The sequence below is a fragment of the Labrus mixtus genome, chromosome 5 (assembly GCF_963584025.1).
Source record: "Labrus mixtus chromosome 5, fLabMix1.1, whole genome shotgun sequence".
NCBI classification, from domain to species: Eukaryota; Metazoa; Chordata; class Actinopteri; order Labriformes; family Labridae; genus Labrus; species Labrus mixtus.
The window spans coordinates 23,342,772-23,369,753 of record NC_083616.1 but is presented as its reverse complement, the minus strand read 5'-3'; the positions used below and the strand labels follow the sequence as shown (position 1 = coordinate 23,369,753).

At 40.3% G+C, this 26,982-nt stretch overlaps 2 protein-coding genes across 4 annotated transcripts in view; one reads left to right on the top strand and one right to left on the bottom strand.

Annotated features, from left to right (window-relative positions):
- The window catches only part of LOC132974554 (dmX-like protein 1), a 54,699-nt gene extending 53,094 nt beyond the window's left edge, over positions 1 to 1,605 (bottom strand). The window contains exon 1 of the mRNA XM_061038666.1: positions 1,269 to 1,605. The gene's annotated coding sequence lies outside the window, so the exon portion shown is untranslated. The remainder of the gene's footprint in view (positions 1 to 1,268) is intronic.
- A 20,288-nt stretch (positions 1,606 to 21,893) lies between these two features.
- sema6a (sema domain, transmembrane domain (TM), and cytoplasmic domain, (semaphorin) 6A) overlaps positions 21,894 to 26,982 on the top strand; it is a 113,179-nt gene continuing 108,090 nt past the window's right edge. For all 3 annotated transcript variants that reach the window (XM_061038665.1, XM_061038664.1, XM_061038663.1), the window contains exon 1: positions 21,894 to 22,291. The gene's annotated coding sequence lies outside the window, so the exon portion shown is untranslated. The remainder of the gene's footprint in view (positions 22,292 to 26,982) is intronic.

Below are 26,982 nucleotides of genomic sequence, written 5' to 3'. Positions count from 1 at the left end.
ACTGGCAGAATACTAAAATTAACTGCATTGAGGGCCTCAGTCTTTTTAAAAGTTGGCAATATTTTTTCACCGCAAAATAAATGCAGTGCGGTCAGATTCTGAACTGGAAAAGCTAGTTTAGTACCTAAACTGGAATTACAACCAGATGACCAAAGTAAACTATAGAAGTAAATAAGCAGGAGGGGGTATACAAGCAGATACTGTAAAAGTCCATTGTCACAATATCTCTAGCGTGGTATCAGCCTCTGACTCATCACTGCCCCAGTGATATTAGAAAATAAAGGTCATGAATGCAAATTGCAGCAAAATTGAAACTAAGCAAATCCAATAGACCAGGGGTGGGCAACTGGCGGCCCGGGGGCCACATGCGGCCCCCATCAACCCTCAACGTGGCCCTCAGGTCAATTTTTTACGTATCAATTAATTGGAAACATGAAGAAAACATGACAAAATCTGCCATGAAATCATGAAAAACATAAATATGTCCATAATAATATTTGATCGCTGATATATGATGAGGTAAATTTGAGACACAATTGACTGTTATTGTTTTTGTATCCTACAGTTTTTAATTAAATTAATGTGGCCCCTTGCTGTGACCAAAGTTGCCAATCACTGCAATAGACATATAAAAAAAATATAAGTAAGTATTTGTAAAGCAGGTGTAAAGCAGGTGTAAAGCAGGTGTCAATGATCCAATTGGGGTCAGGCCTTACAACTGACAACAACAATGTTGTCCTAATCCATATTGACTGGTGTTTTATCAAACTTTCTCCAAGTGAGAAAGGGAGAGGGGGGGGGGGGGGGGTCAATTGAGGAAATAACACAGCAGAAAGTAAACAAATCCATATCATGGGCAGAAGCTTCACTGCTATGTATCCATTAACACCACATGTAAAGTCAAACTAAGAAAGAAAAGCTTGTAATGTCAGTAATTGCATAATTTAAAAAAACCTGCAGCAGTAACATTTATATTACTGGAGTTTAAGTGAGTTATGTTTCCTGTGCTGTGGCAATTCACGTGATGTCATTTAACACGCTAACACACATTAACACACAATCAGTGAAACCACAACTGACTAACACGACGTTACTAGTATAGAAAAAAAAGAGTATGGTAAACATTCACTGTTTCAAGAGAAATTCATAATATTCTAGGTAGATAGAAACAGGACGCTAACTTAGCTGTCAAGTTTAGCTGGCAAACTGCAGTTTACCAAACAAACGCTGTAAAACGCTGAGTAAACGAGTGAATGTGAAGTACTTACATTACGATGCTACGTAGCAACATGTCATGACAACTGTCGCTTTTAACTGTGTTCCTTCATGACTGTAATGTTAGCTCTCCAACGTTGAATGTTACGGGGTCTCCTCAGTAGCTGCTGTTAGCTCGCACTAGCTTGGCCGCTCTGTTTTAGCGAGCTGCAGAGCTACAAAGCTAACTGTATATTACGGCAACACATTTACTGCCTGACAGTCTCTACTTCTTAAGACGGGTAGTCTGTAAGTTACCTCTCACAATCCTAACTACAAGAAGGAGCCAACCTCTCCTCAAGGTTAGCAAATAAGACGCATCCAAGGAGGAAGCTTTTTATAATGTTGAAGATGTGTCATGACAGTGACTGTATCGCTGCAATGCATTATGGGTCTTGTAGTGTGACGGCAGAGCGAGAAGTCCGTTTGAAATCTTCTTCTTGTAATTATCCCGGCAGTTTTGGACGCATCTAGGCGTATTACTGCCCTCCACAGGTGGACAGGAATTAAATCAATCTACAAAACATAACTTTGAATTATTGTCAACAATTTTGAAGCGTGTTGAAAATGAATAATTGCTTTGGCAATCAATTGGTGGTTCTCATATTGGTCAAGCAATGTTTTGACTGAAAAACAAGTTATCCCCATGTTGGATAATCTTTTAAATAATGCATTTCTTTGTAAGGTGTAGTTTTTACATTGTAATAATATGTGTAGCCTATTTATTTCAGGACTGCCACACTCACACAGCCCACTGGGATGTTTTCCTATATTGTGTAAATATTGGTTTAACCCAGCATCATTCTAGTTATTTGTGCTACATCGCTCCTGTTTCCAGACAGATTTCTTAATCAAAGGTTGTAGATTAAAATAATGTCTCCCTCATTTTTCCTTCTCCAAAGTTTCTTGCCACTCGCGCTCAAGACCTTCTTTGATTTTACTTCTGTAATCAGTTTTTCCAAATGAAACCTTCACATCTATATTAATTAATCTATATTTTAAGATGATTTTGCAATCCTGTCTGCAGTTTAGTACCCATGACCCAAGAATGCCTTGGAATCCAGATTAATCGAACTTCATAGTTCAGTTTTTCAACTCTAAACTCATTAATATTTAATTTACAATATCTGGTCGAGACGTCAATCTCCTTCCTCTTAAGGACATTGGGGCTGCAGCTGGGTCTGAACAAATCACTACTTTATCTGGTTTGACATCCTCAATCCAGTACAATGCCCAAATGTAAATCTGATGTAAAATTATTAACTCAGTGACACATTTTTATTTCTAATTGTGTCACATACACCCCAAAACCTGCCTTACCACTCTCTGGGTCTCTAGAGCCATCAGTAAATATCTTTAAAAATGACTCGATTGACTCATGTAGATATTTATCAACCCTGAAACTTACATCACTTTGCTTATCTTGAACAGTGGATAAAAGTTCAAAATCCATATCAGGTTCTGACATAATCCAAAAGGGAACAGGGTCCCGACACATGTGCTCTGCAATTGAGCCCTTTTCTTTTCCCAAAGTCCCTATTCAGGGTCTAAAAATGGAGCTTCTTATTCTTACTGGATGGTGCATGTCTCTTGAGAGAAACACACAAGAGAATTATGACCACTACCATTAAGTTTTGACCAGAAACCCAATCTAATCCATCGCAAATGCAGTGGCATCTCACCCATTTCAGCAAGCAAAGCAGGTATAGAGGACGATCTAAAGGCTCCTGAAAGAAGTCTTAATGCTTTAGATTGAACAGTGTCTACTTCTTTAAAGAGTCTTGGCAGCAGAGCCGTAAACAACACAGCCATAATCAAACACTGACCTTATCATAACTTGATAAATTGTGTCCATGGTTCCTCTCTCTGCACCCCATTCACAACCACATAAACTTCTCATAATATTTAGTACTTTTTCACATTCCTCAATTATTTTTCTGACATGAACTGCCCAAGTGAGCCTTCCATCAAACCATACTCCCAAAAACTTAAATTATGTCACTCTTTCTAAAGGACAACCATACAAACACAGCTCGATATCAGGCATTTTTTCTTAAAGCCAAACCACATGTACTTAGTTTTAGAAGCTGTCTGCCCACTCCTCAACAGAGTCCAGAGCCTTTTGAATCTGTTTAATAGTGAACTGGACATTTCTTCCTCTTTTCCAGATGGCTCCAATCATCAGCAAACAGAGACAAGCCAACCCACTATCAACACTGATAAATATATCATCAATCATTATGTTGAAAAGAACTGGACCTATTACATTTCCTTGGGGGTTCCCTTTTCTATCTGAACGACTTTTGAATATTTTCCACCTACTCTTACCTCTATAGTTAATTTTAAAAAAAAGTTCTTAATCCAATTAAACATTCTTCCCCTTATCCCCAAGTCATATAACTTAATCAATAACCCTTCTTTCCATAAAGAGTCATGTGCTTTTTCAATGTCCAAGAATACACTTATCACTATTTCCTTTTTCATCAATGCTTTTTTAATATCATGATCTAACACCACAACTGACTCCATTGTTGATCTACCTAGTCTAAACCCATTTTGATAATCAGCAAAAAGCCCCTTACTTTCCCAAAAGTAAACAAGCCTGTTTGTATGTGTGATTCTGGGAAGAAAGATATTTTCTGATTCACATTTATCTCAACTTTATTTTGTATCACGCTGTATTAAAAAGGGTTTTACAATCATCATTAGCGAGACAGCTTCCAGAGTGATCTTTTTTTCTTTTTTTATAGGACTATATAAAATAGAGCAAATATAGTACAATTGAACAATGCTTTTGGATTAAAAAGAACACAAAATGGGATACACATGTATGTAAATACAGGGGTCTGTAACTAAATGGTCACATATTATGCAAAATACACTTTACCATTATTTTCTTACAAACAGGATCCTATGGACATGCACAAATAGAGAGATGTCAGAGTGAGGGGGCTGCCACCAGCGAGCGCTCCTGAGCTGGTGGGGTTTCCTTGCTCAAGGGAACCTCTGCAGTGCTCAGGTTACCAGACCAATATCCAGACTTGGTCCACACCAGGACTTGAGCCGGCGACCCTCCAAGTCCCTACAGACTGAGCTACTGCCGTCCATCTGTACTGTACTGGGTGTCCTTTTAAGGAACAATATGACATTCATGATCTATTTTGTACGCTGACAAGAAACATTGGTAGTTTCTGGACTGATACTGGAGTGATACAGTATTATATCTATAATATTACAATTCTAAATGTCTAGCACTGTTAAATTATAATCCAGAAAGTGATGTGATCTCCAAATGTTATTTTTATTCTGTAAACGTGTTAGAGAACAGGACTGAAGTTTGGTGACATGCAGTTGTTGTCTTTGCATTAAGCCTCAATAACCACAGGGTGTCACTCTTGCTCAATACACCTTATTCCAGTTTCCTTTGAACAATCCAAATGGTAGAACTGAACCTACATTTCTCACACCAAACATGTGTTGTATTGCATATTTCTCTCCTTCAACCAGTATATAGATTTAAACATCTCACATTGTAACCAGTTACTTGCAAGCCAACTTTTTAAAAGCATTTGTCACCAAGATAAATGGTTTCAAAAAGTTGGCTCAGAAATTGCTCTCCATCTTGTACACAAATTTTTTTTTGGAAGCTTGATCCAAAGTCAACTGGACTGGTTGAAGATCTTTTCACTCTCCTCCGAAAGGCTTCTTCAGTCTTCTACCAGTCCAGTTGTCTTTGGATCAAGCTTAGAATTTACCATGACCTGGGCGACTGAGAACCTACACGGACAACCTTCACAATAAAAACTTCCTTCATTGCAATATTTAATATTTGATGAGCACAGAATAATGGGTTTCCACTTACACATGTGTTCCTTCATATTCTGCTCCAGCTCCACTGTAAAGAAGAAACACTTTTAAATAGGGGCGTGAGTGAGGATGGGGGGGTTGAATGCTTCAAACTCAATTAAAGCACGGATATATAAATGGAATAGACACCCCCCATGAATTATTAAAACGGCTGACATGTCAGTGACATTATGAAGGCAGGGCGACATTTATGTCGTGGCAGTTAGACGGCGGTGTCGATGAAACTGTTGACTTGCCAGTCAGGAAGTAGGTCACAGCATTATTAAAGATGTAGCCTAGTAGTATCACTGTGCTGAATATTACATTGCATTTCAGTCTTTGCACACATATATGACCACTATAGGTTAAATTCATATTGGAGCTTGATATTCTTGTTCACACATTTACTGTACACACACACACACGCACACATCATCCACACTGGTGTCGCACTTTCTCTTATTACCATCTCAGTTTCCAACCAGTGGGTTTGACTTTGAACAACATTCAGAGGAAATCAAAGAGAATTATTTCATAGACGATCCCTGGTCCACAGTGTTCTGTGTAGGATATTGCTGTTCAATGTGATATTGAATTTCTCTGTGTTTGTGTTAGAGTGTGTAGTTCTGTGCCAGGCAACTGTTTCTTTTAGTGCAGACACCCACAGGGGAAACATGAAGCTGAGTTCTACAGTATTCCATCTGAAACAAGAGATAACTCTTCTAAAGTTTACTTTAGATAAGGTATGTGTGCAAGAGCCTTCCTGTGAATCTAAATGCTGAATTACTGACACAAAGAGTTATATTGTCCTGAAGAGTTTTCAGTTATTCGTGGCATCATGCACTCTTAAGACTCAGCTCCTTTCAGGGGTAGAGGCAGAAAACTCTGACTTAGATCGGTTCCTAAAAATATCTGATCATCTCTGTGCATGATCCAAGATATATCTGGCAGCATCCCTCAAAAACCTTGGAGATCAAAACCCAAGATTGCAACCTGGAGGAAATGGGCATAAAATGTCAGCACCATTTCAAAGTAAAACTGGTAAAAATAGATGTATCTGTGTCAATGTCGATGTAATGTCTGATGCACACCGACACAGCCTGTACCTCCAATGTTCTGTTTCAAGCACTGACACTTTCTCCAAGACATCTTCAGACCTAAACTGGTAACAATTGGATGATTCCTTGTTGAGATTATTTTGGGTCTGCAAATACAAATACTGTACTTTATACTGATGGCAGACAAACACTCAAACACACACACACTACACAACCCCATTCTCTCCGGTGTAGCTTTATCCAGTGTACTGTATTTACATGTATCCATTCATTTTTGATGCCTGCTCGTGCTGCTTCCTCGCTTCCTGTCTATGCTATGAATCTGTTCTTGTACTGACACGGTTTATCTGCATGAAATGAAAGTAAAAAATAGTAATTTCTCCTTTTCAAGGTTGTTTTTTTTGGTGTGCATAGTGACATTAATTTGATCTAACGTTTAGATGAAAATAATATGAAGGAGAAAAAAATAGAACAGAATGTTTGCCTTATTTTTACATGGACACAAGAGGGCAGTATTGAAACATAAGAAATCCAGCTTGGTGTGGCTGTTTTATCTGTCAAAGCAGTGTAATTTAACCTCACAGCCAGGCACACACATGCATAATCCTACCATTACATTTGAAAAAGCATTGCAGACACAGTATGCAGTCTTATACAAAATACTCCAAACCACTGGTCTGGAATTTTTTTACAACAATCATGTAACATTTATTTTTTTAACATTACACCAACATACTGTAGATCTCGACAATCAAGTTTTGTGTCTCGCTCCAGATAACGTGAACTGAGCGCCAGCTGCTTTGGAAGGTTGATTCAGTCCTTCCTAATGCATAATCCATGAGTTTTTATTTCTCCCTTGAAATGTGAGTTGTCTCTTTGAAGTGTTTTGCGGTATTATTATACCGTGGTTTGACGAGTAATAATGTTGATGTCTTGTATGAGCTGTAATTACGGGATCTAGAGGTAGGAGGGCAAAGCCAAAATGGGCTTGAAGTTTCAGTGTGGCCATGCTTTGATGTTTCAGAGGAGTGGGGGGGGGAAGCTTTTTCCACAGTAGAAAAAATACCCACAAGTAGCTGAAGTTCTTTTTACAGAGGGGGGGACACGCGTAACCAACCATAATGAAGCATAATGGCAAATAAAACAAGCGCTCTTTTGAAGAGACGAGCCATTTAGCATTTGGCTTCAGTAATCACAAAATGATAAATACTCTCATCTTGTGGTAATTATGTGTATCCTTTAAACACTCATCAAATGATAAGCTTTCATTTTGGTGTTCAAACTGCACTGTGAGGGATAATGGGCTTTGTTTGCATTCAGTAAACCAAACCAGCTGCACTGCACTGCACTGCATGATAATAATGTTTTTGTTGATGCCATCACTGGCAGTACTTTCCGTGTTTCTAATCCAACAGCTCTTCCTCTTCTCTACTATAATTTCAACACTGTCCTACATTTGTGCGTAATGCGGTGACCTGAGTCAAAGTGTCCTTGGCTGTGAAAGTTGTTGAGTCAACTTGAAAGTGTGTTAATATGTGTGTGATTTTTTTGGCTGTCAGCATGTGTGAACGCCTGTGTACATCCATCTGTGCTCGTGTGCATGTGGACATGTGTGTGTCATTGAGTCAAGTGTCTATGAGTGTGTCTCCGGCGTGTTGGTGTAGCTCTAGACTCGAGCGCGGCCTCATCCTGCAGAGGTGACTGTGAAACGATGGGAACAGACATTACGGTTTGGAGGAAGAGGGGTTAGCAGGCAGCCGGCAGGATATCCCATCACATTAGGAGTGCTGCTGCGCCCACTTCCTTCAACTCTTCCCAGCAGAGAGGTCAGCAGAGGTCAAGAGGGCTCCTCCCTCTGTCATTATCCCTCCATCACTTGCCTCCCTCTCTGCTGACAACAGAACTTTCTCCTCTCTCTCCTCAGCCTTTACTCCCAGCACCAGCTTTATCTCTGTCTGATCCCTCGCCCCTTTTTCCCTTTATGATTTCCAAATCTTTTTACTCTCCATCTGTTCCCCAGTTTGTGTTCCTTTCTCAGCCTTTCATTTGGCTCTTTCTGCTCTTTTGATAGCCCGGCTTCACTCTCAATTTCCCTCTGTCATTTCCCCTCACAGATTCAGAAAACTCATGGGTCCCTCTTTCTGAGACCTTTTTGTTGAGTATGCAGCTGATCTCTAGATTGCAACAGATATACTATACACCCACTGCAGCTTTCACACAGACAGACTGCAGATTGAACCAAATTCTTTCAAAGGATGTCTCTGGTGATTTTTTTTTAGCGAGAAAAGAGAGGACTAGCTATGTATTGTGAGCCTTAGAGGACAGCCAAATGTGTGTCACAAATACAGCTAAAATCTGGGGCACGTTATAATGCAATATAGATGTTATGTCACCATGAATATTTCATGATTCACAACAGTGTAGAATAATGTATGGGTATTGAGTAAACTGAGAAGCAGAGGTGATGATTTGATGTCTGTGTTTTGCAAATTCTGTCATGCATTGTGAAGACTTTCAGCCTTTTTCAAAACACATACTAAAAACAAACTTTTCTCAGAGCTTCTCAAACTTTGGATATCTCACTCAAAATTGTAATGCTTACATTTTGCATTCCACCTATGAGATTTGAGATCCACAAAGTTGGATCTTACCTAGCAATGCAATAAAAATTCTATGCAAAATAATATGGACAAATCAAATCGATCAGATAAAAAAAATGTATCGCATTATTCTTTAACCAGCAGAGGGCGCCATCTGCCTTTGGCTTGAAAGTTGAAATGCCATATTTTTTTTCAAAGCAGGCGTGTAGAAGCGAGTTCAGTTTCAGATGGTTCTGAAAGTTAACTTCTGCTTCCCTCGATAATGTCCGTAGGTGTGGCAGCGTCAAAAGCCTAACGCTAATGTCTCACACCTCTCTACGCTCTCCTCCCAGCATTTACTCTCTCTCCTCAGCTGTCCTATCCAATAAAGACCAAAAATGTCCAGTAATGACTTAATAAAAAAGTCTGTAGGTGTATTTTCGATTGCTCTGCGTGCTTAATATGTGCTTTGATTCAGAAAAAGATCACCAAGGAAACATGTAAAGGAGTCAGGAGGTATTGGCAGCAGCTGCTGTAAATTGTTCCTCCGCCATTGTTGTTGACAAAGCTGATATCAGAAGTCCCGCCCCTTCTGTCCACTTTTTTTTCCTTCTCCACTTTATAGTGCTAAAGGGGAGGACACGTCAAAGAGGCATTCTCGCTTTCTCCTCAACTCACCCAGTTTCTCCTCCTGTTTGGTTTTCTGCTCAAAAGTTTTTTTTTGTATCGCTTTATTATACAATAAAAATGTACAAAGAATTATAACTTCTGACAGAAATACAGTTTCAGACTTACTGACTGAGTTGAGTATATTGTGACATGCTTACAAAGTCGTCTCTATAGTGTGAATCTCTCAGTGAGATGCTCAGTTGTTAGAACGTTTCTGAGCTGTATTTTCCCTGGACGTGTTTTGACTGTGTCTGAGCTTGCGGTGTCTTCATCATCAGCTGGCTGCTTTGGCATCATTCTTTGTCTGGCTGCCTCCTCCTGTCTGAGGAAATTCGGAGTGAACTTGCTTAATGAGGAGACAAGAATATTTTTACATGATTTAAAAAAGAGATCACAGAGCTGACGTCCAGAACAAGTTTCTCTCAAACAAAGACTACAAATCAGCTACAGTATAGAGAGACTGTAGAGGGAAAATACAATAACATTAACTGTTTCATGTCATATGAGGAACAAGACACACATACATAAAACGATGTCCAAATTCAGGACATATGTAAAAGCTCTAGAACTGAATACTCTAGTTAACCTCACTCAATAATCACATCATTTTCAAACACTAAACTGTCCATATTTTTTACATCAAATTATCTGTTAGAAGTAAAACATGAAATTAGTATTAAGCAGCTGTGACATGTTTTTGAGCTACGGCTTTTCAATATACCTGTAATGGATCCGGTTCGACCATTATCCCTCATGATATCTGCTTATTATCCCTGTCTGATTTATACCGCTTCTGACGACCCTCACCCATGGTGACCTACATTCACTTTCATCTCAGCCATCAATCATTTAGCAGTTCAAAGCAAAAGGTCTGTCTGTGGAGGAACGCAGAGAGCTTGATCAAAATGGCATTAATTCTCGAATGACAAAGTGAAAAAAAAGAAGAAGTGGTCATATTATGTATCTAAACTGTGCCGCTTTGGGTAAAAAATGGAATACAGAGTGTACATCAAGTGATGATAAATGGGATTGAGATTGTTTTGACGATCATAAGCCAAGTTATCCAGCTGTTACTAAAGCCTGGAGTACATGCAAATGTGGATTCCAAGGATAAAGACCGATTTCAAAACATTTTTCACCCCTTTTATTGTGGATGGCTTTCCATAAAAACTCACACAGCAACAAACAACACCTGTGTAGTGATAATTCAACAAGAAGGACACATAAGAATGGCTCAGTGATGTTGGGAAGGAAAATAAGCTGTATGATATTTGGTATGTTATTTTAATGCTATTGAGCTGCAGTCAGCTGAAGGTCACAGAGAGGAGACAGAGACAGATGGACATAAGAGACAGAATTGGATTAAGAAGGAAAGAGAGAAATGCCCCGGACTGAAAAATAGATGAGTACTATGGGTGTGTAAGCAGAGACCGGATGACTTATTCAGTAGGGACTGTGTGTACGCACATGTCATTAAATCAGATGCTATGTCCACTTCCAGCCGCCCACCGGGAGAGAACTGAGACACACACGGGGGTCGAATCTGGAACTTGATTTGGATCTTTATCAACAGGCTGGGATGAAGACAATGGGACTGACAATATGCAGCATCAGGGGGACATCTGCTTCCACTTTGTATGACATTGTATTTCAACCAAGGTTTACTGTTCTCTGCTGCATTGTTGCCTCATAAAATCAATTCTACTCAACACCTGATATGTATTCCTAGGTGCAACAAGGTAAGCAAAGGTACACTTCCATGCTGTGTACACAAATATCCTGCATGCTGATGTAGTTTGTCCGGCTTTGGGCTGAGACTGAGCTGCGGTTGGTTGTGAGAAGAGTCCTGAACTGAAGAGCAGGCAACAAAAAAACATATAGTATCTGGGATTAAAAAGATCATATTCAATCTCAATTATTTCCGTACAAAGAAATGTCACATCCTGAAAGCATTATGAACTGCCCAACAAATAACTACAGCTGATGACTTCTCTATTATGCTTTTGCTTGTGTTCTCTTACCTCTTGTCTGCCTCGCTGCCTTTCTTTTATTCAGTTTCTTATTCATATTCTTTAATTTATAATATTTCCTGCAAAGTGATAGGTCTCCTTGCAGGTCAAACTTTAATCACAGGCTCACATGCTGAGGTTTCTTTTATATTTTAGTGTCCAACACATAACCAAAGAAGACTACAGAATATTATTGAAATAATAGTTTAATATCCTGCGCTCCCCCAGCCATGTGGAGCAAGAGAGAGAGAGAGCGAGAGAGATGCGATAACATACGAGATATTTGGACAGTGCAGATGTGAATCAAAAACTTGTAAAAGGTACTTATTGGAAAGAGAAGCAAGTGCCAGTAACAGTCTTTGTTTGGTCAATGCTTTTTCGCCACTGCTAATGGGCACCGCAGGTCTTCACTGCCGATGCGTTCGTGTCCCTATGGCCCCGGCGTGAAACTTGTGTCTTCTGTGTGTAAATCTGAGATCGGCACAGAATCTGATAAATTTAAGAGTACCGGCGATTCAACTATCACAGCTGAGGCTGAAAATGGTCAGATTCTGGTCACCAGACAGTGCACCTCTATCAAAAATCAGTATGTTTAAAACAGTGGAATGATTATATTGGTAGACAGTTGCAAAAATGATAGTTGAGAATCAACTAGTAACAAATCTAATTGGTGAAATATCAATATAATTGGTTAAATTGCATGAAAAAAGTGATACCAAAGACAAAAGAATGAAAAACAGAACATAGTGTACAAACAATGACTGGTGTATACGTCAGGGGTGAAGATACTTACCCCTGCCAGCTAGAAACCAATTGTGTGATTTTGATGGACCTGTGAAAACCAACAAATGAATGATTTCCTGAATCCCGAGTTTCCGGAATGTGTTCAAACTTAATTATTGTCACTGGGGAAACATGAACCTAAAATGACTGTTTGATTACGTGATGATCCAAGTACGTCTGCACTAACCTCTGACGTCAACAACCTCTCTGTCTCTCTTTTAGACCTTACCAGCAGCATGACGTCCATTTGTGAGGTAGAAGAGGGAAGGGGGGGGAGGACACAGAATCACAAGCACATGCACTCAGCCCCAACACACTCAACACACACTGTGTCCCATCTGAGATTCTGAAGACTGTGCTCTCTAACTGTCACTCCTAGTTACAGACCTATCATGCAGAAATGCTGACTTATTCATGGCTTTCATGCAAACCTGGATGCACAGAGGAAACTGAAGCTGGCTGGGGCGAGGCCAAGCAAGCTGCTGGGTGTGTATGTGTGTGCATAGTCTGACTAACAATACTGTGCTTACTGTACTTTACCCAGACGTGCTTTACATCATTGTGCCATTACGGGTCAGACCCACACTCATAAAAACACTAAATATTCAGGATATTGTGCTGACCACGATGCCAGGCTAAGCAGGCCTACACTCAGGGCCACTTGCTAATAAGGTTTTCAATATTTTTGGCAACTATTGACTCCATTTTAATGACAGGATAGATATACCGTTTTTCTTTGTTGTTGCAGTGAGTAAGGAAGAAGTCATTTTAAAGGTTGTCTCAGCATATTTATACATTAAAGCACAATGACTGAAAGTTATGTGCCCTAATCAGATAGGACAGCTAAAGAGAGACAGGAAATGTTGGATTTGAACCCACGGCCACTGCGATGAGGACTATAGCCTCTATACATGGGGCAACATAACCGCTAGGCTACCGATAATGAATATTTGAAAATAAACATATTAATGATCATTTTAATATTTTGTAAAAAATGCCTGCGTTAAGTAAGAATGGGTGTCCATGATAGGACATTAAACACAGTGTTAACTATTAACATTAATGTTAGTAACTCTTAAGTCATTGATTAAAGAAGATTGAATGGAATTTGAAATTGGCTACAATCACCAAAGTACGTGGAGAGGCCAATGCAAGCCCTAACAAGGTAGCGAATGCTGACCATGCTCATTGCCTGACATTCAAAGACCATGCCAACAACAGCCTCAAACGTCTCATCATGTACAAGACGGTGTGAACAGTTTGTGAACCTCGTCTTACACTTGGCTTGCAGAGAACTGGATTTGAAATAACTAACCACAGTTGCCAACATCAGCGAAATATCATGATAAAATAACTGCCAATAGGTTTATTATAATTTAGAGAAACACACACACACACACACACACACACACACACACACACACACACTGTAAGCCGATTCGTTCTCTGTTGTCGATGTTTAGTGGTGAAAATAGGGAGGACTGGCTGATTATTTAGCATCAGTGGAATTCAATCATCTCTGAATACAAATCAGATACCCAAAACCTTTTGCCACTCGCAAAGCTGCAAGAACATGAAGCAGTGCAGCACAAAAACAGATTCTGTTCTCAGTGTTCCTGGAGACCAATTAAAATGGTGTGAAAGTGTTACTTGCCTCGGTGCATAGTGCTAAAAAATGCGAATGCTCCTCTTGTGACACAGTGACTCTTTTTGTCTGTATTAGTTACTGTCTGCTAATTATCATGACACAAAATAAGTGTGCTAATAAAGGGGAGGATGAGGGATCTTAACACATAATTTATAACTAGGGCATATGAGCGTCACTCTCTGCAGTGTTTCAGAGCTTCACCTTACAGTTGCTGGTATTCAATGTGTGCATTTGTGTGTTCGTCTGTATCAGTGTGCATATGTTCAAACATCCATGCATATGTGTACAGTGTGAGTGACATCCATTGGATAACTGTCAGGCATCGAATGATCATTATTCAGCTGCTGGAGGGGAAACAGTGTGTCTGTTTTCATGTAGAAACTAACATCCAGAATCTGTTGAGTTTTTGCTCTTGATTTGATGTAAATGTGACAGCTAGCTCACAGAGGAGGTGACAGATGTACAGTAAACATTAACATGAACCCACATGGCAAAAATCTACATAACTCAGGGAAATAAAATCATAATTCTGTGCTTTTTGTTATTTTAATGTAGTCAATAACAAGGCTTTTCACTACAGATTGTTCTATGCAGACAGATATGGATTGTGTCAACCAACTATTTAACACTAGACGCATCTTTTGTATCACAAGATTTTTTTTGTGTGCCAAAACTAATTTGTATATTTGCGCTTTTTGAATGGAGCTTTTTCCCGCAGGCACTATTTCGTTGCTTACTTTGTGACATATTATATCTCAACAGATTGATTCTGTCAAGCGTCCAGCTGTCCGCTCTTATCACACACTGCTCTGTAGATTCAATTGGCCAGGTGCCATTGCATTGAAGGCTCACACAGTTTTCTTTAAAGGGATGTCTCCCCTCTTTATCACTTGTAATTAGCTTCCTCTTACCTGTACCTGCAGTAAATAAACACCTTGCAAAAAATAATGGTGCCTCATCTATAATACGATATTTTGGTCCCTCAGTGTTCTAAACCTGTACGGTGCTTCCAAAAGTCCACAAAATCACTTTCCAGCCTGTTGGTGTTCGATGTTAGACTCGATCCTTCTTATCCTCACTTCCCTGTCTGTTTTCAACGTGTTCCATGTGTGAATATAAATGACGACACAATAGAAACAGCAGATTGCAGTCCATGCTACAGTATGAATGCAGAGAGAGTCTGAGTTTTCCCAGGAGTCAAATACAGAAAGGTTTACCAATCAGCAGTACGATAGCCACAAATTTGAGATGTAACTGAGTGTTGATTCCTTTCCACTTTACACCCTTCGGGGAAAATAAACAGGCTGCAGTGGCCATTAAAGCACTGAGAGTAGAGGCAGCAGACAGATTCATTGATTGGCCTGCAACAGTACTGTGGCAGTTACTACTGTAAATGGGCTCTGCTCTGTTCTCAGCTGTCTCTGTGATCCACAGGTGAGCAGCAGCCATTAGGACTCTGGCAGTAACAGCTATGGTGGTTTTAACAAATGATGCTTCTCTTGTGGTCCAGCTGCAAACAAACAGCTCAGCAGGCTTTGAATAGACATCCTATCGCCAGTATCATAAAGGCACAACAAATCTTCTGGGACCCCTGCAGGATGAGACCCCAAACCTGCCAAGTCCTACAGACACACTACAGACTGCAGGTGGGTTTGCTTGTTTTCTTACCAAGCCTTTTCTGAGCTGATGAAGTTATGAGAAAATTGGTGCTTGAATGATGTCGAGATGACTATAATTATACAAAGATATGATTGAATATTCCCAGCAGGGTGTTACCAAGAACATTTAAAAGGACTGTTTGTGAGTAAGCTTTCAAACTGTCAAGTCACAACAAAGTCATTTATTATCTGAGCTAACTATTTACTTAGCAGAATCAGATTTTACATCCAAACTATATTACATTATTCATCATCATGCATTTTATAGATTTAACTACACAGCAGTGAACACAGTTGGACCTTAAAAGCCAAAACATTTACATTCAGTTAGGGCTGCTCAATTATGGCAGAAATCATGATCATTTAGATTGATATTGAGATCCTGATTATTAACACTAGAAATACCAAGGCAGTCATTTTGACTGTTTTTTAATTTTGCAATGTAATAGCTTACTTAAAATAAAACCTATGTAACTACAGGACCATGACTTTTCTTAAATGTGTCTATATTTTATTCTAGCATTGTTATTTTATCAAAAACACAAAACACAAAAGAGTTTTGAGTATTTCTACCTTGATAGTCCATAGCGGGCATATTGACAGCATGCATTATAGCCAGTGTATCATTTCAGTATTCGCTACTTTTTCCCGCTCTTGAAGGTAGAGGTGGGCGATATGGGAAAAATATCATATCAGGATTTTTTTTGGCATAATCACGATCACGATTTTATCACGATTTTTTTCATACTGCTCTTTAGACAAATTTGTAAGTTGCCAAACTTATTTCCCTGTATAATGTTTTTAAATGCACAAAAACTGCACTGACAAGTTTAATCTATTTGAAAAACATCTTTGTAGGAGGTCTGGAGGTCTACATCTTTAGCAACAGAAATGTCTTTCCCTCGATTTGATCAATATTTATGCAAAATTTGAAGGTTTTCCTCACCACTTTGAAATTATGATTTAGTTATGTGTCCTCTTTTTATGTTCATCAGGAACATTTTCACGCAGTGATGCATTCATTTAAAAACATGTAGACTTTGAGTTCTTGTGTTTCTGTTCTATTATAGCCCTGCATAGTTCCTACAGCTGTAGCTTCATATAGGCTCTGCAGCCTTTGTTGTTTTTATGACATCATTGGACTAACTTTAGTTTGGTTTATATATAATCAAACATAATACAGAATGTGTTCATTCTGTGACACATGATCAAAGTTTCGTTTTCACCGCTGCGGAGCAAAAAAGGAGGGGGGAGATGCGTCTGTGTAGGAGCATAAACTGCAGCATAATAAAATAAACACATTAGCCCGGTTCTACGATCTCTCTGCTTTGGCAGATCGTCAGCAAGTTAAAATCCTTCACGATGTAAGATCGTTATATCGCCCACCACTACTTGAAGGTGCGCATCGCTGTAGCCTAGCAACTATTGTTTATAACGCTCGAGCCAAGGAGGAAAGAAAGCTTACCCGCCTAAAACCATATAGAAAGAATAGGAGACATACATTTGAATTAATCAACATTGAAAAGGCAGAATAGAGTAAATTAGGATCTAATTTAGAACAGAATAGAACGAAATGTCAGGAAGGAGGAGGATTGCTGCCACAGAGGCTCCAGAGCCTTGATGAGGCAGAGTCTGATGGAGGCGCAGGTTCGGATACAGAAAGTGATGTCTCCTGGTCTCTCGAAACTTCATCTGACACTGGCTCTGAGATTGAACATGAGAATGATACAGAGATCATTCCCCTTCGCAAAAAACGCCAGCTGCTGTTCCCGTGGTTGTCGATAAACTATTCAAATTTCAAATTCATTAGAATTTAATGTTTGTGTCCTGAAGTTTATTATACCTTTGACAACATTACAGATCCATTTATTCTTATATTTGATATTGATTATTGAAATGATATGCAAATAATTCGTAAACAGTCAAAATGACCGCTATGGCCTTTCTAGTAGTGATAGAATGCCGGTCGTTCTAGTGTTAAACTCTTTTACTCATACATTTTACAACCTCTGGATCAACATGCATTTATCGAACTTAATCACTCTTAATGATTTACCAGTCCAAACACCTGGAAAAACAAGCAATAAATGAAAATAAGTACAAAAGTATAAAAATATATAAATAAAAGTATACACAATGATAATATGTTAGTAGAAATAAATAAACTATGTTTTTTAGGTAGGGCTGGCCAGAATGAAACAACAAACACTTTGAAACATTTACCACACATGACCAAACCTATGGACAGAATTAGAGCAACTTGGCATGCGGCACATTCATCATTTAATTTAGATCATCCTGTTTCCATGATCGTAGTAAGCCAAAATCATAATTGAAATTGAAAAAGCCCTAGAGTGGAGGCGCACACTGGTTGCCATGTCATGGACACTGAAGCTTCAGCGTTTAGCCAACTCTGCATCAGTCTTGAAACCATTCTGCGTTCTAATCTTGCTCCATTTTTCGGAAGCATCCCCAATATTTATACTACTTTTGCACGTTTCTGGTGGTGGAGTTTATTATAAAATGCTGAGTCTTTTAAGACTGTTAGAATCAATTATGTCTGAACCAGTTTGATTGCCCACTTCCATCGCAGTAACTTCTGCTGGTTTGCTGTTTGCTTGGCAGGCTGAGGGGCGTCCGAAGCGGCCTTTTGAGGTGCTTAAAACACCCTTATTCTCTGGTCAAAACAAATGCAGACCATTCCAGACCGAAATCGAAACTAAGAGGGAGGACAAACTGGCTGCTGGACTGTTGACAGAGAAGCCAGCACCTCAACATACCATGTTTCCTTAATGTCTGATGATATAGTAAGTGCAATAATGCTATTCATTGTAATCTATCTGTCACAGGGGCCATTTTCTGCAGTGAGAGCGTTTCATTTTTATTACTTAAGTAGATTTTCCCAAATATACTCATGCAGCATTTCATGCCAGACTCGTTCTTTTATTAGACTGCTTCAACATTAATGTATTGGCATTTTAGCTCAAGGAAAAAAGGATCTGAGTACTTCTTCTGTCACTAATGTGGCGTGAAAGTTTTTGATCAACAGGGAAGGATTGAAATGAGAGTGAAGTGTCCGAGGGAAAGGAAATAAAGCTACAGGCTGTGTAGAGGAAGTGGGAGCTGTTTCTTTAGGATCTTTTAGGCAAGCACCAAAGTTTGATTTAGTAAAGGACATTGTTGGAAGACAGTGAAATTTGTAGTTTTTGCGGGAAAAATATTGATATGGCAATATATCGTCGTCCTGACTCGTGGGATATAATAATTCGCTGGTCCCGAAAAAACAAAACTGTCCTCTAGACAGATATCCCTGCTGATTTGACTCACTGTGTCGCCACCTCATGACTCCCTCACAGTGTAATCTGACTTGAATGAGGATAATGTGAACGGTTAGAAGTTATTCAGCCAGAGAATCAGTTTATAGGAGGACAAAAGAAGAAGAAAGCTTGATTCTGTCGGACAGCGAAGTTAAAGTAGTTAAAGCTCCGGTGAGGAGGTTATGAAACAAGCTGAAATTGACACTGATGCCTCTTTATGGGCTACAACAGCAAAAGAGACCATTAGAAGGAAATATTGGCTATTGCTATGTTTTCATTTGTATTACCTGAAACCACTGTTGCAGGGTCAGTGTCAGCTGGAGTGCAAATAATCCAAATAAGTAAAATATTTGACTTCTTAAAAATCAGGATGAGACTGCTTATGTTATGTCCACAACAGAGCCTTTTGCACTGGCAGCACTCACAAATCGGTTCACTTCTCACCGGCGCTAATTGTTGCTAGGTTATGATAGTTGACTTCCACGTCCCTTGATAGAGACTGTTAGTTCTGTTTTCACTTGCTCTGTGTGCTTAATATTTGCTTTTATTGAAGAACATTTCTTCAAGAAAAATGTAAACCATGTAAAGAGATCCTGTCCGAGCATGAGCAGAAACTTTCCACCTGAAAGTAGTACCCTCCAAAAGGATGATGTCAGATTAGTTTCTCCCCTTCCATTGTTGTTTACAAAGCTGATATCAGAAGTCTTCCTGATTTTGATTTGTTGGTGAGGGAGAAGTGATGTTGACGAGAGGGGCGGTGTTCTGAAAGTTACATTTTTTTCAACTGAGAGCACTTTTGAGCGCAGCAGCAAAAAACAGCTATTGCTGAGGGCGTTTTTGATGCTTGAAAACACTGACCTGCATTGGTTTTGTTTTAAAAATAGGTGCTGCCAGTGCAAGAACGGCGTCAGTGGACACAGGCCCTTAGGCCCAAAAGTCTTCACTGGAGCTTAGATTAAGCATGATAAGAGGTGAAACTGATACTGAATATGCAGAGATATACATTTCATGTTCCTCAGTTAATTGAATATTGTGATGTATCATTATGTTATTGCTGGCTGAGTCCCAGAAAACTGGCTGTGTGTGCTGTCTGTCTCAGCTGAGGGTTGTGGTTGTTGGTCTATTTTAACCACCACTGCTCAACATACACAGACACACACACACACACACACACACACACACACACACACACACACACACACACACACACACACACAGTCCGAATGCACCTGGGACAACTTTAGCAAGATAAGCGCGATAAGCTCTGACACGAGCATATTTCCAGAGTTCAAACTAACTGGTGAGCATCTTGACATTATTGAGCTCGAATTATACCCTACCCGCCTCCCACACTTAGCAACACTTCCACTTCAAAGTGTGTGTGTGTGAGAGAGAGAGAGAGAGAGAGAGGGATTAAAGAATATAAAGAAGAGAGTGTGTGAAATACAGAAGGGCGTATGTAGTTTGTTTTGGTTAGAAGCTTGCAGCATTTGCATATCTATTGATGTTCCCAGATCAAAATGCTTTTTCTCATCTGCGTTTGTGTACAGTATCCATGATGAATCACCTGCATGTGCCAACAGGATCCTGCAAACTTGCAATCAAACAGATTTTGGACAGAATTTTAATGAGCTGGAACGAACCAGCAGTGCATTATACAGTAAGATGAGATGTGTAAAATATATGAATGCCCTCCTGGTAGTTAATTGTTAAAGAAATGCTTGTATTTGTATACGCCTAAACCACATGTTGACTTGAGATATTTAAAATAAACCACACAACAACAGATCAGTCTGTTAAAGACAGACTGATCAAGTTTCTCTTTGGTGTGCAGGCTTGTATGAAGGTTCACTTTCCTGATAAATGAGTTTTCTTTTTCAAGCAAATGAAACGCTAACCGATGAGGAAAGGCTGTTGGAGCATTAGTTTACATTAAAGGACAACAGTAGAGTGGTTGGCATTGAGCCTGTGGAGGCAGCACTGTACTGTTACTGTAACAAGACAGCAATGGAGCCTGACAGGCCACTACTCAGGAGCATAATTACACACACACTGCTTTAACAGGTGGCCTGCTATTATATAATGATAAGCTCAGTGCTGCACATACATTAGCTTTAGCCCCATCAGGGGCTCATTGTATATCTATATATGATCTAGTTGTGTACACATATACTCTGTAATATGTGTTTCTAGTCTGCATGTATTTGGTAACATGTGCAAGTAGTTACAGTATGTTTGTGTTTTGTGGCAGGTTTGCAGTGTTCAATCTTGAAAATTGATGTTGATTTTGGCTCTGTTTGAAGCTGGGAATGTGTGTGTGTGTGTGTGTGCGTGCGTGCGTGCGTGCGTGCGCGTGCGTGCGTGCGTGCGTGTGTGTGTGTGTGTGTGTGTGTGTGTGTGTGTGTGTGTGTGTGCGTGTGTGTGTGGGTGCAGCATGGGTCCTTGAAATCAGATTGTAGCCCAAATTAAGTCAACAACTTTCTGATGTTTGCTGATGTTGTTCAGACTTTACCTGATGGCCCTTCAGATCAGATAAGATATCCATTTTTAAAACGATGGCAAAGCATTTGAAACTGCGTGCGTACCAGTGCCAGCATGGGACCGGGAGGGACCACCAGGGAAGGAAGTGCGCTCCAGAGATCAGGGACAACAGACAAGAGACGCTTTGAACCTGATCACATACCGATTCGCATCGGCTGTGCACAAAAACGGTACAATGTTTGGTCATGCGGGTGGCACAAAGGGGGACCTGCATCTTTATTGTGTCTTCAAAATTACCTCTGACAGTTTGCATGACACAGAGCCAGCAGACCCGGAAAAATAAGTTATTCTTAAATTAATTTCAAACTAACCTCTTGACATTTTCCCTCTTTTTTTCTGTGTCATACTGCGATCAGGCTTTCTCTTTCTTTAACGCGCATTCTTCTGAAATGCCGCTGCGTAAAAATAGATAGACAGTTGTCCATAACTGGCATCCATTGACACAATACCCCCCGTTCCAGCGACGTAGCTCCTCCCTATGTATGTGTGAGAGCGTGTGTGTGTGTGTGTGTGTGTGTGTAGCTGGTGGGTGACAGCTGGGATCGCTGCGCTCCGCTCCAGTCTGGTAAAGCTTCATCTCCAAATAGGATGACCGTCGTCTTTTGTGGAAGGGACTGATGCAGCTCCGTTGCTAGCAGTGGGACACTCGCTTGGTTCTTTGCGCCCAGTTAAACCTGACGGGAGTTTAAAAGCCTAAAAGAACGTTTTTTTTTCTCTCTCTCCTGGTTGGATTTTCGATGGATATTCCCGTTTGAAGAGGTGTGATTTGAGCGCGGCATGTAACAAAAAGAAGCGCAAGAGAAAAGTAGCGCTCGTATTGTTATTCCGAAGCGAGCACCGCCTGAACTGCTTTGAGAGCCATATCCAATGGATTACTTAAAGACAGAGCTGTGAAACAACTCCGAGGCATATCCATTCATGAGCTGAAGGTAAGATTTCTTTGTTTATTTCAAACTTTAGGTGCGCTTATAGCCTGTATCAGTCTTTCTCCAGCCCCGGAGGCTTCTTGTCTGTTCAGTCAGGCAGGCTGCCGGGTGACAAGTGCACCAGCTTCACAGCGTTACTTTAGCAACTTAAGGTGATTTGGCGCATATAAATAACAAATCTAAAGTTATAGAACATCATAAAGTGTCCTTATTGTATTTTATCGGCAATCCTTTTTACAAGAAAATCATCTATTGTGGATGTAAACAGACAACAGTTTCGTGCGTAATCCCTCTAATGCTGTTTATCCATACTGCATAAAGAAGACTCTGTCTCACAAGGTCTCTAGCTCATCAAACTGAGTTTTAACAAAAGGAAAACAATCTTATCATCAATCCGGGTAGCAGGCACACATAGGGAGAATAAAAAATGTTCTGTTGTGGGAACTTGCTGGACTCAAGAGTGACGGTTGTCCTTCTGCTCCTCCGTTTAACAGCACTTATTCCAACCCCTCTCACTCTGTAGGCTAAAGGTGTTGGAAAAACTACAGCCACAGAACGACCACATGAGAAGCAGAAAAACCAGTACTCATATGAGCCTTATAACATATTCATGCCCGATTTCTTAGAAGAAGAAAAACTCGCAAACACTGAATTGCTTGTTACGTTACTACTGTGCATGATGGGAATTGTATCTGCCCAATTATTTTCACATGATTGGAAATTAAAAACTAGGGCATTCATTTACATGTAGAATAATGATGTTGACAGCCTGTTTCCCCCTCTTTTATGTTTTGTATCTAATTAACAGGGGTTATGCTTTATTTAATTAATTTTTCATGCAGATTTATATTGATTTTAAAAGAAACTCTGAAGGACAAGACTTTTTTCCTCTGTCTCTCATGTGACACACATTGACTAGGGTGTGTTCAGGGACTACCAGGAGGCACAGTGGTCACTATTACTCATAGTCCAAAAGATCAATCAAATGTTTGTAATTCAGACCAGGACACAAAATTGCATCGGCCTTCAGAAGTGGATTTGCCATTAAATGAAGTGCTTTAACAAGCTGGGAGAGGAGAGAGAGGCCTCATGAACCACAGCCAGCAGCCTGACTGCCAACACCCAGCAGAGATCTCTCCTCTCCTATCTCCTCTCTCCTCTCCTTCTCCTCTCCTCTCCTCTCCTCTCCTCCAGTTTGAGAAATCCCCCCAGAGGCACTGGGAAAAGCTGGAAAAAGGATTCAGCAACCATGAATGTAGGTTATAGATTATCAAGTGTGCAAGGGTGATGATATAAATGGATGACTCTGAGAAGTATTGAATGCACACATGCAAAATGTGCCTTATGTCAGCTGAATTTCAGATGCAGGACATGGTGTTTTGGAAATATGAATCTAGTAATGGCCTTCATAATAAAGGCAAAAAAAAGACTGGCCGGTTTGATGCCAGAACTGAGAGGAAAGGGTGTGTAGTTTATCTGTTTTCCTGAAATCAAATGGAAACATTTGGTAGCCAACTACTATGTTGGTTTTTTTTCATCCATGACCTCATATTTTTTAAACAGTCTGCACACATGCTGTGCCTTTGAATACATAGATCTTGAATGTTAAACAGCAGCATGTTTTACCATTTTAACACTCCTCCTCCTACAACATGAGCCTCAAGGCGTTCTCATGTCCTGGAGGCATTTTTTTTTAGATGTTGCACAGGCTATAAATCCCCAAACACTGCTTCATACAACACCACAAAACCAGAGTGCAAATCCTGCTATTAGCACAATATACAATGGCATGTTATGCTGCTGATACATGAATTACAGCATGATTACGTTTGTGACAGCAGCCTGCCTGTTCTTCTCCTCCTGGAGAGGCAGAGTGGAGCGACCAGAGTTGTTGCTTGTATTTGGAGCAATGCTCTGTGGAGCGTTTGATCCACCGATCCCCTAACAATGGCTGTGGGGATGGCATTGTGTGTGACTGATGTGGATTTGTCACATTGTATGTGTGTGTGTGTGGGAGAAAGAGAGAGGGAGAGAGACTTAGTATTTACCTTTGCCTGTTACGGACAGACGCAGAAGCAGCCTGAATAGGTTTGAATAATTGATAAATGGCTTTGCTCTTGTTGAAATGAATTGGCCTTCTATTATAAACAACCACACCGGTCAGCTGCTGTTAACCATTGCTCCCCATTCAGTCAGTGTCAATACTCAGTGTTCAATAGTGTGTGTATTTATGCATATTTTATTACAGCCATGTTTTATTGATGCCTCCCTTCTTGTGTGGGCTGGTGTGTGTGTGTGTGTGTGTTTTCTTTTTTTAAACAATTAGAGTGCGAGGAAGCATCAAACCCCTCTCACTCATCTGGATGTGATTTATTGATGCTTAACCCATTTTCCAGATTCCACATCTTTCTAAATTGCTGCTGCTTCAATTACATGGCCTGAGAGCTAAATGACAAAACCTGCTCCAGCACTGGAATAAAAAGGGATAATCATGAGTTTGCATGTGTGTCTCCAGCACATTTCGCTGAAGAAATGTGGCTCAGTAGAATGAAGGAATCTGTGTCTGCTTTCATGGAAATGACCGTCATCATGTTACATTGCACATCCACTGATTTAAGCTGTACTCGCGCTGGCTCTCGTTTCAGATTCAGTGGGTGTTTCGATGTTGTGATTCAGAAGGTGGAGAAAAAAAAAAAAGAGACAGGAAGATATTCTAACCTGCTGTAACAAATTACACAACTCCCCCTCTCTGTAAACATTTTATTTAATCTTCTGCCGCTCCGTCTCTCTTGTTTTTTTTTTCTTGGCTATGATTTCTCTCTGAAGTGATTATTTGATAAATGGCTTTCATTTTATCTAAAAAAAACATGGTGAATGATAACATCCAGGGATAAGAGGTGATGGCAAACCTACTTCTGAATTTAGATGGCTTAGCTGATACATTGGGGCTGTGCAGTTTTACTTTGCTGTCCTTCACAGTTAACTTGAATCATACCGCCCTCTGTTAATGAGAGATGATGAATGATATGCATTGTACTACAGGGACCTAATATATCTCACTATGGGGTATGGTCCAGCTCTCACAACACGGCTCATTGACAATGTAATCACTTGCTAATCACTTGCTTCAGCATGTTGTTCTATGTTCTCTGTGTCTCTAAAAAAACACGCACAGATATTTATGGATGCATGGCGTTCCAGTTTCTAACTTTCATTGTGTTGTTCTAACTGGCTGCGTTCCCCCCACTTAGCCTTAACCCCTTCCAGCTCCCAATGTGCATCCATTGAATTAACCGTCCATGTGTTAAACGCTCCTCATCCTCGTTACATTAACATAATTGATTGAGTGTGTTGTCTGTTTATGCCAAGAAAGCCAGAGGCATGCAGGAGAGGGCAAAAAAAAAAGGCTCATTTGGGCAGAACTGGCAGACGGTCTGTTGGTGTTTTGGCTGTTGCTCCTTGGCAAAGCTTTGTTGTCAGAAATTAAATGAATTAGAAAGTGATAGCCAGCTCGTCTAGGAGAGGATAGCTGAGGAGCCAACTTTGTAACTTCCTTACCAAATGGAAACCCAGCAACCAACAATTCCAATGACCTTGTTGTCTCCGTTGAAATGTTGTATTTTTTAAGCAGTTAGCACATGCGAGGTAATACCTTTGTCTGAGCTGAGTTTGGTCGCCTGTCATTACTCAAATGGAACGGAGAGAAAATGCATTTGCAGGGATAATCCAAAAGCAGCAGGGCTTTGTGTGATTGCCTGGGAGATGGATGAATGTCTGGCCTTGAAAAAGAGCTGTTCTTGTACAGATCAGATGATGTAAATGGTGGAAAAACAGCATAGAAAAACGATGTCCTAATTCCCATCCTGCTGTTGTGCTTTTACAGGTGAGAGCAGCCAGCTGTGAGTCATGCAGACAGCCACAGTCTGTTAAGACTCATTAGGGCCACATCCGCTTTCTGAGGCTGTGGTTTGTGTGGTTAGTTTGCTTGTCAGCAGCCAATAAGGAGGTGTGTGTCATGAGGATGTTAAGCACGAGGAAAAACTCTGCGGCCTCTTCATTTGCACTTTAAGCCCTAAGTCTGCCTTCAACCTATGTGTTTGTGTTGTAAGTTAGAGCTCTCCACATTATCTGTGTGTATATTTCCACAAAGCACGCAGGGTGGCTAATGGTGGGGGGGCTAGAGTGTGTGTACTCAGTTTGTGTACACTCCCTGTGAGTATGCGTGTGTGTCTGCGTGGTGTTGTTCGAATGCATCTGTCCCTCCTCCCCGGGCCCCAGCGATTGGCACTGCATCTCTCATCTATTAATCATAGAGAGCGCTTGCTCTCTCATTCCGTTGCCATAGTTTCAGGACCTGAGACAGTGTTGGGGTGCCTGGCTGCCTAAAGAGAGGAAGAGGAGGAGGAAAGGAGAGGAAGGAAAGAGGTGTGACTATGGAGGAAAGCAGGAAATTATATAAACATTGTAGTGAGGGGAAGGCAGAACAATTGAAATGGAGCCGAGCAGGAAAGATGGGAAGTGATTGAAAGAGCAATGGCAGGCTAACACAGCGAGCAGGTCCTCACACAGGGGATGAGTGTGCTTCAAGAACCAAAATGGATTCCATTTTTATCTCAGCAGTGAACCCTCCTATCTCCTTCTGTGCATGCATCTTTTCATTTTCTTTCTCTTATACGCTCACACACAAATAAAAA